The sequence below is a fragment of the Adiantum capillus-veneris genome, chromosome 24 (assembly GCF_014529385.1).
Source record: "Adiantum capillus-veneris isolate H3 chromosome 24, ASM1452938v2, whole genome shotgun sequence".
Lineage (NCBI taxonomy): Eukaryota > Viridiplantae > Streptophyta > Polypodiopsida > Polypodiales > Pteridaceae > Adiantum > Adiantum capillus-veneris.
In genome coordinates, this window is record NC_140954.1 from 117821918 (window position 1) to 117831178 (window position 9261).

Below are 9261 nucleotides of genomic sequence, written 5' to 3' on the forward strand. Positions count from 1 at the left end.
GTTTCCAAGCTGACTTCCATGCATCACGGGTGACAATGGCCAATGATCCCCCAGTGAAATAGACGGCTTTAGCTAGTGCAAGTTGTGCTTCTTCTAAGGCAAGCGGTTTGAAGCTCATCTGTAAGCTAACCTGTCTACTTTTTGACGATCCTACCTGAAAGTTAGGAGATCCATGGTTTGGAGGTGTAGTTCCATCGATATGAGAAGTTGGTTCCTTGCTTTGAGTGCTTCCATTGGTGGGCATTACACCCAATGATCCCTCGTCCTGGTTTGATCTTATCGATACCGGGGTGTGATGGTCAAAAGTAGAGAGTTTTGATCTTTTGCTCGTGGAAATTAGCTTACCAATTAAAGCTTTTAAGTGCATAGCTGCTTCTTTTGCACCTAAGCCCTTGCACTTTCCTCCTTGGATTCTGGTATTGCCACCTAGCAAATGATCCCTTATTCTTGATGCTCCTCCAAATTTCTCTTCGCCACAAAAGTTACATTTCCAATCTTGATACTTATTTAAATTTGTGGCAAAATTCCACTCGGGTCTTGGACTTTTTCCACCTGCCTTTCGCTTGCCCTGCGAAGTGGTGCCCTGCGAAGCATGACCTGGCATCGAGGTAGGAGGTCTCCCCAAGGAAGCCAGGCTTGAGACACCAACATCACCGCTCACATTCCCGATGGAAGACATACTTATTGGATGCCTGCAATACCAATAAACATAGCTCAGTAAGCTATCTCTTCTTTCAAGTATTATTCAAACCAAACATTAGTGTTATAATCAATATCACACACAAGCATAGTAGTGAAGCGTGAAGGGAATAAACCTCAATCTACTCAAGCATGAGCAAGAAAATACAACGGTGAATCAAATATGTGATCAATCCATCCCAAAAGTAGAGATATCGACCCAAAGATTCACCTTCCTACCTCCTTTCATGAATCAATCCAATCCAAAAAAGAACTAATGACCCATGATTGGAGCTCTAATCGAAATAGCAAGCAAATACAACGGTGGATCAAACATGTGATCAGCCCATCCCAAAAGTAGAGATATCGACCCAAAGATTCACCTTTCTACCTCCTTTCATGAATCAGTCTAGTCCAAAAAAGAACTAATGACCCATGATTGGAGCTCTAATCGGAATAGCAAGAAAATACAACGGTGAATCAAACATGTGATCAGTCCATCCAAAAAGTAGAGATATCGACCCAAAGATTCACCTTTCTTCCTCCTTTCATGAATCAGTCTAGTCCAAAAAAGAACTAATGACCCATGATTGGAGCTCTAATCGGAATAGCAAGCAAATACAGCAGTGAATCAAACATGTGATCAGTCCATCCCAAAAGTAGAGATATCGACCCAAAGATTCACCTTTCTATCTCTTTTCAAGAATCAGTTCAGTCCAAAAAAGAACTAATGACCCATGATAGAAGTTCTAATCAATATAGCAATCAATTTAGCAAATATAACGGTGAACCAAATATGAGATCAGTCCATCCCAAATGTAGAGATACCGACCCAAAGATTCACCTTTCTACCTCCTTTCAAGAATCAGTTCAGTCCAAAAAAGAACTAATGATCCATGATCAGAGTTACATTAAGTTTTAATTTTTTTTAAAGACTATTCATTTTTTACCTTTAGTTTTTCTTCTAAATTTTAAAGGATGACCAAATTTAGAGGAAGAGGTGATGTGATGTGATGTCTATAAAAGGGTTATATAGAGCCACCAAATATAGAGGGGGTACACGACGGGCCCGGTGGGATTCTTGCTTGTCCCGCCGGGCCCGCCGGGTTTCATATTTAGCCCGCCGGGCCTGCCGGGATTGTTGGTTGTCCCGCCGGTTCTATGTTTTCTACCGGTTTTCGTAGGTCATGACATTAGATATGTTATTAACATGAAAAAAATAGTGATAATAACAACAATAATTAACATTTAACAAAATGCGTCATTGCGTAATTAAAATCCCTGATGGATGTACTATCTGGGATGACTGAGCCGAACAATGTGGATTGGGTCCACCTAGCACCAACCATAGAGACTTGGGGAAATAGGGGGACGACCTGGGTAACCCTTGAGGGGGATGAAATGCCACCACTCATACCCTTAAATATGCTAGAAGCAATGGATATAACTTTTGATGACCTACAAAATGAAGGTTTGACTGGCATTGGAACCAGTAGCGTCTCACAAGACTATAGCCCACACGATTTGGGGTCAAAATCATCAATTAAAATTGACTCTAAGGACGAAGAATCCGAGTTAAATCTAGTGCAAATGTGGGGACAAACCATTCAGGGCCCAGTGGTACCCTAGATGACAATCTATCCAAGGGAGCAGAAGACACAAGTAGCAATTCATCTAGTGACTCTTCACTAGAGATCGACCGTAATTGAAAATTAGACAAGAAGAGTAAGAGATATAAGAGGCACCGATATTGAGCAAATGTGCGTGCTAGAATAAATGAAAAGAAATCTACCGTAGAATGGCTTAATTATATAGGGGCATGTTATGCTCATCGGAAGTTGGTAGATAACTGGGGTGATTACCTTCAAAGCGTTATGTGGTGTAGTCCACAACCCATTGACATCGCACAACTAGAGGCTACAGAGAAGCCAAAGTTGAGCCGTACCATAAGGAGACGACAAAATCAAGAGTTAGCTCAACAATAAAAGGAATCGAAAGTGAAATCACAGTCAACGGGACCCAACAGACTTACACCCTGCACCTGAACATTTCAAATCCTACACCACAGAGGAACATAGGGTTGTGTATACAAAGGCTTAAAGAAAACCTATCGATGGAAGCAATGGGGTCTATGACGGTCCAATGATAGTTAAGGAAATAGAGTTAGGAGTCCCAGGAAAAGAGTCGAAACCTGTTTTCATTGCCCAAGATCTGACAGAGACTGAGGAGTGTGTACTTAAAGAACTTCTCAAGGAATTCAAGGATATATTTTCTTGGACATATCATGATATGAAAGGTGTTCCACCTTCCGTGGTGAAACACACGATCCCCATGAATAGCATGGCTAAACCAGTTCAGCAACGACCCTATCCAATGAATCCTATATATGCAAAGATCGCTCAAGAAGAGATTGAAAAGCTTGTGAAATGTGGATTCATATACCCTATTGAGCACTCAGAATGGGTGTCTCCAATAGTGATTGTGCCAAAAAATAATGGGAAAGTCAAAGTGTGTGTGGATCTCAAGAAGGTCAATGCCGCCACTAGGAGGGACCATTACCCCTTTCCATATTCAGAACATGTTCTTGAAAGAGTTGCAGGGAAGGAAGCTTATAGCTTTTTAGATTGGTACTCTGGCTATAATCAAATCACAATTGTGCTAGAGGACCAAGCTAAAATAGCCTTTATAACTGAATTTGGAGTGTTCACATTTTGTGTTATTGCTTTTGGCTTAACCAATGCCCCTGCTACCTTTCAAAGATTAATAAACACTGCTTTTAGAGAATATTTTAGGGAGTTTTACGAAGCTTTCTTAGATGACCTTTGTATTTAATCCTCTTGGAAAGAACATCTATCATGCTTACAAAAAGTGTTTGAGAAGTGAAGATTGTATCGCATCTCCTTAAACCCTTTTGAATGCCAATTATGGGTTAAACATGGAATCATTTTAGGACATATAGTGTCCAAAAATGGGATTTCCACAGATGAGAGAAAAATTAAAGCCAATGCTGAATTGACGCCACCTACAAACTATAAAGGAGTTCAAAGGTTCATGGGCCATGTTGGTGATTATCGATGGTTTATTTTAAACTTTGTTGAGATAACTCATCCTTTTCAAGCTTCTTATTGAGTTCCACTGGACCACGGAGTGTGACCATGCTTATGAGTCATTGAAAAAGACCTTGACTAGCGCTCCTATTCTATGAGTGCCCGATTGGAATGTAATTTTCCATGTGCATATTGATGCATCAAAATTTGCTATTGGGTGTGTTCTAGCTCAACCAGGAGAACATAAATTGGACTACCCCATTATCTTTGCAAGTCCTCAATTGAATGATGCCGAGAGAAACTACACCACTATACATAGCGATAAGGTTTAGCTATGATTTATGTAGTAAAGAAATTGTGCTACTACCTTCTTGCCAACAAGTTTGGTTTCTATGTGGATCATCAAGCCTTGTTGTATTTAGTGAATAAACCTTGTTCCACGGGAAGAATTACACGATGGTTGTTAATTCTCCTTGAGTTTGATTTTACTGTTGTAGTGAGACCTGGTAAAAACATGTCATGCCGGATCATTTGTCTCGCATACCCAATGGTGAAGCCCCTACTGAAGTCGATGATGAATTTATTGATACTTCTCTATTCCTAGTTGAGATCATACTTGAATGGAGTGAGAAGATTGTGAACTTTCTAGTTAATGGTTTTCCACCCAAAGAACTTTCTAGTTAATGGTTTTCCACCCAAAGAACTTCGTAAGGACATAGCTCAAAAACTGCTAGAAGAATGTGAACCTTATTCTCTCATTGCAGGAACTCTCTACAGGGTAGGGAAGGACAATATTCTTAGATGTTGTGCCCGTGAGGATGAGTATTTATACATACTGCAAGAAGCCCACATGGGTATAGCCGGATGACATTTCTCAGGGGAGCTAACAGCTAGAAAGGTGTTGCAATCAGGCTATTGGTGGCCTACCTTATTCAAGGATGCATCACTTTTTGCAAAAGGATGTGAAGAATGCCAACATTACAAGATCACACAATGAAAGGATAAGATCTCCTTACATCCTATTAAAGTGACTCAACCATTTGAAAAATGGGGTTTGGACTTTGTAGGCCCAATTAGTCCGGTAGCTTGTAGCACTCAATCTCAATATATTATCGTTGCCACTGACTATGTGACAAAGTGGGCAGAAGCCAGGGCAACACGTAAGGCTGATGCGGGTCAACTGCCAAGTTTCTCTTTGAGAACATTATTACAAGTTTTGGTTGTCCCTTTGAGATTGTGAGTGACAATGGTACTCATTTTATAAATGGAGTGATAAAAGAACTCACTACCAACTTCATGATAGCTCACCATTAGTCCACACCTTATTATCCACAAGAAAATGGCCAAGATGAGAGCACCAATAAGACCTTAATCTCTATCTTGACCAAAATGGTGGAAGCTCATTGCACAGATTGGGATTTAAAGCTGACTTCAGCTTTATGGGCTTATCATAATGTGTACAAAGTTTCCATTAACTGCACATCGTTTAAGATGATGTATGGCCAAGAAGCGGTTATGCCATGGAGTTTGTCTTTCCTAGCCTTCGAGTAGCTTTCTCAAGAAGGTTGGGATGGTAACCCCTTAGTTGAACGATTATATATCCTTGAGAGGCTAGATGAAGAGAGGCAATTAGCTGTGCAAAATGCACTTGTGGAGAAAGATAGAAGGAAGAAATGGTTTGATCGTCATCTAAAGAACAAAGATATCAATGTTGGTGATAAAGTCCTTATGTATGGAGTGCATAACAAAAAGAAAAAGTTAAAATATGCGGGAAAAGAACCATATAGAGTATGTGAAATCACCCCACAAGGAACGATTTGTGTGGAGACTCTAGATGGAGTTGAAACCATTGGATTCCTCAATGGGAGTAAATTCAAAAGGTACTATGATCCTCTAAGCTACGTGCCATCCATATAAAAAAAGCAGCCAAGGCACAAATAGAATTGAAGAAGATACAAGCTCAAGATGAGGCTAAAGAGTGACAACAACGCATACGATGCTAACGAGAGGACAACCTTGGAGTTACACATGCATTCCAGGTTGAAATAGAGGATGATTGATTGGACTCTGACACACCTCTATGATACCCTATTGAGCTAAATAACGCCTATGGAAAAGTGCTATATAACACCTTATTGGACACTTGTGGCTAAATATAATCTGTTGTCATATGGAGTTTGGTGTCAGTTAGGGAAGCCACCTCTATCTGAGAGTATTATCCAAGTCAAGGGTGTCAACAAGAAAAAAGACTACAATTTTTGGTATCGGCACACTTTTGTCAGTTATGACAATGGGGTTATAGCTCAATACTTTTTGGTCATGCCTGCTGGAACTATGGAGGGCAACATAAACCTTGGACGCACGTGGATGTTGGCAACTAAATGCACTATTGATTGGGATATTGGTAGTATCACGACGCGACCACTGACTCTTACCCCTATCCTTGAAGCAAAGTCACCTACGTTGCAGACTCTAGAGAAGTTGCAAGATGGACAAGATTCAAAAGTGGTTAACTCATCCTTGTCAGCTGCCCATGAACCTATCACTTCAACCCTTGTAGTTGCAGCAAGCAATAATATTGCAAGTACTCAACTTGCATGACCTAAAAGTACATATCAATGGGTCCCCAAGGCCTTACTTCCAGATACCTCAACCCTTCCATCCATTTCAAGAAAAACTTCTCGTGGAAAACCAAGAGCGCGCTCTAGGAAAGTCAAGACCAAATCACGATGGATTCCAAAACAACTATTAGAAGCCCAAGGCTACTATGATGGAAATGATCAAATTTGGGTACCTAAACGTAAAATGTGTCTTTCCCTATCACCTACAAAAACATGTTAGTCAATCAGTGTAACTCCAAAGCCAATGGCAGACCGTGGAAAGGGAAGGATCACAGAATGATCCACACCTATTCTAGAGCTAGTTTGGGTTCGAAGGCAAAATCAAATTATTCCACTTAGCTCAGGAAGGGAGGAGTCCCATGAAGCTTCTAGATCCTCATGTAATGCATCCATAGAGGTAAAAGCTTCTCCACAACCTCCACCTACAATAGTGGACCTCCATGAAGCTACAAAGGAATCCACACCTCCCAGTATTCAAGAATCACTGGATGAACCAATACAAGTTTGATCCTGCGAGAGTACCTTACCACCCTTACAGCTCGATGAGGCACCTAAGGTAATAGAAAACTACTAGCAAGAATCCTCACCTATTACCAACTGGAACAATTGGTTTCAAAGGGTGACGAGCACATTTCAAACAATATGACCTACCCAAGGAAGGGGGGAGTCCTCACTCACGTCAATATTTTGGATCCCCATCCTCTTAAATTTTCTTCCCTGGCATCTGAACTCTGCAATTGAGGGACTGTATATACATAGCCTTATACTAGTTCTAGAAAACAAACAAAAAAAGAAAACAAATAGTAAAAGAGCAAAGCGACTAGCAAGAGAGAGCACCCTATCAGATCCTACACATAAGTCCAAATTCACCATGTCACATCAAGCAGCACAAAAAAAAAACTCTTATCTTTTAAAGACCTAACCAAATGTATCTGTATTCTCAGAGATGGCTAGTTCATCAGAGGCATGCGCTTCTATTTTTTATGAAAGGTATCCTTTTTATTTTTCTCAAGTGGTTCACATCTACTACCCTGTACTTTCTTGCGAATGGGATTCGGTAGAGAGACTTGCACGTGAGAGAAATTTTGGAGGAGTTAGAATGGCTGATACATCTATGGATAACTAGTGATCCCTACCAAGTAGCGAATGTTTCTCTAGTGGCACATGCTTATTCTTTTGCACAAGATGAGTATCCACACATAGCAAGGTTCTTGATTAGCACGCTTGCGCAAGAGGATGATGAAGAAGAAATAATATAGACCGAGGAAGACTATGGACTCACGGAAAATGATTTTGTTTATCTAGATGATGAGGATAGAGGCCTAGCCTTAGGGATGCCACCCGGTTTATATAATATCCTCTTTCCTTGATTCTAAAAGGGACGACAGATAGGTAGGTTAGGGGTTTGGATTGTGTTTTGAGTTTCTTCTCTAGAATTTTTAATATTTTCACACTGACATGCCTCCTTGAGGTATAGATCCTTGTTGTTTAATATTGTTATGTAGGACTTATATGGATTTCAATCCACATGGCTGAGGACATCTGCTTTGATGAAATGAGCAACTCCATACCTCCAAGTGTACTACTTTCCATGATTCATGCTGGTGGATACGTATAATTGCTAATTGTGGTTTTTCATGGTTTGTTTGAGTGCAATAGTTATGCTTGTTATTTTCCATTATAGATGTATAAATTTGTCTTTGCTTAAGTTGATTGAACTAGAGTTTAATCTTATAGATGAGCCTTGAGATTATGAGACCGTGAATTTAGGTTAACTCATTTACTTGACCACTAGTTATAGTTGATAAAATTATTTGAGTGTTTGAGACCTTAGGAATGTTTTAGGCATAGAGAAGCTTGCTCACTTAAACAATAAAAGACACTAGTGAGAATACCAAGAAAATGGAAGCAAAAAACATAAGTGCCACAAATGAAAAATCTTACGCTGGAAGAGAAATCCTGGCTTGATTTGGTACTTCACTCACATGTATTGTCTATAGTACTAGAGCCCTAGGAGGTTCCCAATGTGGGCGCTTTTCCTTGAGAAGCAAAAAGACCTGAACATACAAAATAAGCACACACGTCAAATGATTGTGAACCAAAGTAAAAGAAAAAAAATGACATATAAAAGACTTCCATCGAGCTTACAGTTAAAATTTCAAGATTTTTTTTTGAAGTTGTGAGAGTTAGTTGGCTAATCAAAGCTGAAAAGCACAATTAGGGAATCTTGCATTTATATAATCTTCTAAGCTTAGCTAGTACTAGAGTAGTTGTTTCACCTTAGTCATAGGAGCTAACTAATTGATAAACTCACCTATAAGCCCAAAAATCTTGATGAATTAATTTCATCAAAGCGCAATTTATTTGTCCTTAATGGCAGTCTAGCATTTCATAAATCTTGTATTTACTCATTTGCACATGGACTTTATATTCCTCTCATGATTTATTGCCATATAATTCCGCTTGCATAAAACAGTGACTTTGCCTTGCAGGTTCAAATCCAGATGCTCTACAACATGGACAAAATGGGCTTTCTCTCACTAGCTTCCGAGGGCGGAATCTACATCAGAAAGGGGGGGATGTCACCTCCAAGCGATAACCACCACCAAGCGACCACCTTTTATGTAGCCATGGGCCGGGCTTGTCGGACCCGCTAGTAGTGTATTATGTTATTAGCTGGGCTTGTCGGTCAGGTAGGAATGGTTAAGAGTGATAGCTGATGAGAGGCGCACTCTAAAACTGGAACCTATCACGTTTGGGTAAGATTGGCAAAGTGTGGGCGCCCAAATGTGAACGGGAAGCCCATATGAAAGTCAATCTAAACCTAAAATACCTCATTCTCTCATTTGTGCAATGCAAGAAGAGTGCTCTTGCTCCATCTCCTTCTCCGTCTCCTTTGTGTACTAGTGTGTGTG